Source organism: Alnus glutinosa, chromosome 11, assembly GCF_958979055.1.
Source record: "Alnus glutinosa chromosome 11, dhAlnGlut1.1, whole genome shotgun sequence".
NCBI classification, from domain to species: Eukaryota; Viridiplantae; Streptophyta; class Magnoliopsida; order Fagales; family Betulaceae; genus Alnus; species Alnus glutinosa.
In genome coordinates, this window is record NC_084896.1 from 4,710,183 (window position 1) to 4,716,255 (window position 6,073).

Genomic DNA, 6,073 nt, shown 5'->3' on the forward strand with positions numbered 1-6,073 from the left:
TTTATACAGTCGTTTCTTCACGTCTCCTTCTTATTTTAATGGGATAGTGTTCATCTATCTTTATTTTTTTTCTTTTTAATAAATGTTGATCTAATGGGTGGGTGGATGGGTGGGATGAGAATTGAAGTCTTGTCTTGTCTTTATCTCTATTATATAGGAATGGATGACCCGCACGACAACATTAATTATAGCACCCCAACAACCATGATCCATTATTGATTACTCATCAACCCCCTTTATTCACGTCAACACCTGATTGTGTCATAAACCATGGTTAGATTTAACGTGAGGGACCTGGCATTCAAAAATGACACCCGAGAGAGTAGGGACACGCTAGATAGAACAATCTATTCCATTTTAGGAAAGTTTTTCCTTGCGTGAAAAATAATAATCTTTACTTTATAGTATTATAAAAATAGTGAATGAGCACAGAACAGTGACTTCTCTTGGACATCTGCGGTTTTACCATTCTACCCTTCATCTTTCTTCTTTAAACTTAAATCAGGCAGGATAATTTATGTCTTTTGATATGTAGATTTACGGTTATACCCTTCTTCCATCCTCGTTAGAGTAAAATCAGACAGGATTATTTTTGTCTTTTCACCAATTCTTTAAATTTTAAAATTACTATCTTTACCCTTCGGTTGGCAGAGAAATCTACTGGCCGGGTATTTTTGTCTTTCACTTAAAATTATTGATTTGCTATTTGAGTTCGCAAAGAACGGAGTTATTTTTAGGAATATTTTCGTCTTTTCATTCCTCCATTAGTTTTATGTTTTTACCTCTTTAAATCTTTGACTTCAAAAAAAATAATATGGGTTTTTTGGTCTTTTAATTTTTTTTTTTTTACTGCAAAATAGATAATTGGTCTCTATAATTTGATCTCTTAAAACAAAATTCTATTTTGATTTAAACTGAAGAAAGGAATAAATGCTTTAATTAATTAGGATTCCATTATTTTGGACCTAGAGAGAGAGAGAGAGAGAGAGAGAGAAGGTATCCAGATGGTGCAAACATATATATTATACAAACGTACGTACGTACTTATATTTATGTGTATACACTTTTATAATATAAATATTTAATATTTCATATATGATGTTGGAGATCTGCCTAATTAATTTTGCTTGTATTTGATACTCCATTAAATTGACCCATCTATCCTGCTTGTTGAATTAGTCATATGATGTTGGACAACGCATGAATTTAGGTGTAGAATTATGAGTGGGCCAAATTATCTACTAGACACTTTATACTAAATATGATAAGCAGAAATAATGGCTTTCCCCCACAAGTTAATGGATAGTCCCGAACTAATAAGCATAACATTCATTATTTCTTTCAATATTCTATTCTTTCTTTTTCTTACTTCATTAGATTTCGATAACTAAGAAAATCTAATTTCTTGTATTATGTCATTTTGTTCGTAAAATTCCTTAAAAGGTTTATACTCATAGTTACCATCTCTTTCAATTCTAAGTATTTTAGTCATTTTATTCTTTTAATTTTCAACTTCGATTTTATATGTTACGAACATTGTTATGGCTTCATTTTTGGTTCTTAACAAGTAAAGTTTAGTGAGTTTAGAGTGGTCATCAACAAATATTTCATAAAATATTTTACCACCTCTAGTCATTTTGTGCTTTAAATCACCCAAATCATTATGTATTAAATCTTGTAATTCAATTTCTCTTATAATATATTTACAAGGCTTCTTAGAGATTTTGGTCTCAGGCACATATTTCATCACATATATCCATATTAATTTCTCTTAGTGATTAGTAATTTCGATTTCTTTTAACTTTCTTGATATAACCAATATTTACATGTTCAAGTTGTACAGTTAAGAAATCGAGATCGAATGATAATTTGAAAAGTAAAAGATTTTAATTTACATCCGAAAAAAAAAAAAAAATTACGTGAATGATCTTAGAAGCCCTTAACCGATTTATTTTAGAACTTCCAAAAAATAAAGAAAAACTAATCATACTCTACCATGAACAATTCTAACTTTAACGTGTTGTTTAATATCAATCTTAAGTCAATTATAAATGGAAGTTACAACTTAAAGTTTTAACTGGCCGCCAAAAATAGTTAGAATGCATTCATAAGAAGGTCAATATCTAAGTTGATAAAATCGCTGGCTTAAGTGAAAAATAAAATAAAATCTAACAAGAATTTTTGTATTCATCTAAATTATAATCAACCTTTAAGATTGTTGCAAGGCTAGTGATAAATATACTGTACACACTCACATTGGGTGTGTGATCCATGCATGTGAGACTCACTCCAGATAATGTTATTTGTACACACATTCAAGGACGGAGCTAGCCCCAAGCTTAGGCTTTTATCAAAAAAAAATAAAATAAAATTTTACCCTAATTATTTTTTTAGTTTTCTCCCCCCCTCCCCCCCCCCCAATTTTTTTTTTTCTTTCAATTTTGCTCCTCAAATCCCAAATGCAAGCTCCGCCCATGTGTACAATGTGTGTACAAAGAACACATCTCGACTCATTCCACATACATAAGTCCCACACCCAATATGAGAAATATGTGTACAAATAGCATCTTTCTTGTTGGAATATCATTTTCATGGTGCAAGAATTCTCGTTGATATAAAATAATATCAATTCAAAAATTAACAATAAAATAAATAGAATGTAAGTAATTAAAATTAAAATAAAGAAATATCTCTCAATACTGTAGAACCATGTAAGAGTGTTGTACGTCCTTAAATATTAATTTTGGGGTGTTTCCTAAGTATTTAACTCGGTGAGAATAATTATCTTAACGCGCGACATTTCAAGATTAGACTATAAATTCTTCTTTCAATGAACACAAACTTTCAAAAAAACGAAAGGCAAATGAACAAATTCAACCCTTTGATCTGGTTGACAAAAAGCCGCAAAGAGAAAACACCGTGCATACCCAAAGTAAAAGACACTATGTGGCTAGATTAATGTATATTAAGGGATAATTGCACCATTGATCATTGTGGTTGGCCTAAATTACGAATCACTCCCTGTGGTACAAAAAAATTCATGAAATGTCATTGTGGCCAATTATAATTACAAATCACTCCCTGAACCCGTTTTCCGTCTACCAAGTTGATAAAGTCTATTAGTGGATTACGATACAAATTATATTTAGAGGTTGTCTCACTATTTATATGATGTGGCAAACTAACGGATTCTGTTAACTTGGTGGACGAAAAACAGGTTCAGAGAGTGATTTGTAATTTAAGCTAACTCCAAAGACCAGTGGTGCAATTATCCCTAAATTTGAAAGGAAACGCACGGAACTGAATAATATATATATATATATATTAATTTGAATAAATTAAAGAGAATTGAATTCTATGCAGTTGGTGTATTAGAATAGGACAAAATTCTTTTGATAAGAGAACAGGAGAAAAAAACCTCTTAATAAATGTAGTTTGTAAACAAAGAAGAATGAGTTTCTTTTTTCTTTTTCTTTTTTTCTTTTTCTTTTATAGATGCGAGTAAGCTTGACTTTTCTCATAATCATGAAAACTTGATAATGAACCAACTGTCATAAACCGTAAATTTGATTGTATTAAATACAAAGTAAGAGGACCAAATCTATCACAAAATTTACGCTAATAAAAATAGATAAATCTAATTTCTTAATCAATAATTTAACACATCCTTTTTTTTTGTTTCTTTCTTTACAGTAGCATATAATTGCTTTATTCATTCAAATTTATACTCAACAACCACCGTCACCCCACCCTCTTCCTTTTTCATCTTATTTCATTTATTTATATCATTTACTTTACACTCAATAAATACATTGATTAAGCAATCAATGGTAATCCTATTCCATAAGGTAAACACAACAACAAATGTTTAGCTCTAAACATTCCCAATGAGTCATAGTGCCATAAGCCCCCTTGCATAGGGTTTCACAAGCATAGTGAAAACAATTAGGGAACGGACTGTAAAATATTTCATGTTGAGATGAAAACATGCACAACAACACTTCAGCTTAACCTCATAAGCTGCAACAACAATTGGTTGCTTCAGTCTTAAGATTAGGGATGATCAACGCATCAAGAACATGCAGAGGAGAATTCTAGAAGAAGCCATTGTTTGTGTTGAAGAAACTAAAAAGGGATCTTGAGTTTGTGAACTATGGTTACCAATGTGTTTTGTTTTTGGCTACATGTCTTATCACCACTGCTGTCTGCTTTTTATAAAAGGGAAGCGAAGTAAATGAAAACGGATCGATCAACCGCCAAGATTTAATCTAATTGATCAACAGCCAATTAGAGTTAATTATATCCTGCGCAATAACTCCATGTCGGGTTTAAATGGTATATATTGATAGAAGTAAACGACAACCTGAGTCATAAATGGAGCAAACACAGAGCTTACCTCTTCCTATATCCTTCTTTCCTTGTTCAGAAAGTTTACCTCTTTCTAAATTTTCTTCCATGCCTTTACACGATTGATTTGTATGTAATTATGCTCTAAAAACCAAAGGTAGGAGAGAAGGAATGAAAGACAAGGTCCATGGTGGTGGGGCTTACCTTCCATTGCTGCAAAATAGAGAGAGAGAAAAAAAAAAAAAAAAAAAGCTTTTTTTTTTAAGCAAAATAGATAAATGGTCTCTACGATTTGATCTCTAAAAACTTCTATTTTGATTTAAAGTGAAGAAAGGAATAAATGAGTTAATGTGGATTTCATTATTTTTGACATGAAGAGAGGAAAAAAAAAATGCTTACAAATTGCTTTTGTGGTATTAAAGTGAATTTAGAGGTCTTTGAGTCAAATTTCGTCAATTCATTTGACGGTTCTGTTAGCTTTCACGTCAGTGTCAATAAAATGATAATACATGTAATTCTTAATAAAAAATTTACATATATAAAAAAAAAACTCTAAAATTATTATTATTATAATTATTTTTGAAAAATAAAGAGAAAGAAAAAAGAATAGGATTGGGAACCAGTGAGCCACCCATTTGGGGGTGGCTGGTAAGCCTCACCACCATTTCCTCTTGAACCAAACCACACGTAACCATCATTTCATCCCTAATCCCTAGAAATTAGCTCTCCACCAATGATGCTAGCTGGACAATAATTTTGGACGACGGACGCAAATTGCAATGTCGTCATGTGTAAAAGAATAATGCACTTTGTGAATTTGGTGAGCTCAAGTTAGAAAAAACGAGTTTTCTTGTTCCAAAAAAAAAAAAAAAGAAAAAAAGAAAAAACGAGTTTACTTTACTTAGTTGAATGGGACCACGTTCTTGTCGACCTAGGTGGCTAGGTATGATGGGGGACTTATGCGTACCGTGTAAGAAAAGTTAATTGACAAAGTGGCTCATGTGTTTGGTAGGTTTGTTGGACAAAACTTTTTATAGGGTATTTTTCTGCTTTTTGATTGTGATATGAAATAAAAGATAAAAATAATTTTGAGTATTTTATATTTAAGAAAGTTTTTCCATTCATGAAAAATAATGAAGGCAAGAAATTAATGAGATAGGTTGCTTTAACTTTTCAATGATGGTGTGAATTACATAATTAAGATTAGAGAAGTGATTTTTGCACAATAACATTACACAATTTATATACAATACAAGACACATAAGGTGAGATTCATTCGTCTTGTTTTATATGCACAAATTGTATAATATTAATTGGCCCCGTTTACTAACTCCCTCCCCTTCCCCTTCCCTTCCCTCCCCTTACTTTTACATTTTCCAAAAAACATCAAATTCAAAACATTCTTTTCTTTTTTACTTTTTATATCACATCAATAATTTTTTATTATTATTTAATTAAAAAAATCCACTACAATACAAATTTTTTCCACTTTTTCATATAAATTCTTTCTATTTTATATCACATCAATCACTTTCTATTTTTACACAACAAAAAAATTCTCACAAAGGGAAGGGGAGGGAAGGGGATTACTAAACGGGAGACACATTAGGAGGAACAAAATTATTTTGCAAGAATAATTTTCCTTGTTGAAAACCGTGAGTGATGGACACCGTAATATGAGGAACCCGACATCTGAAAATGACACCCGGGAGACACATTAGGAGGA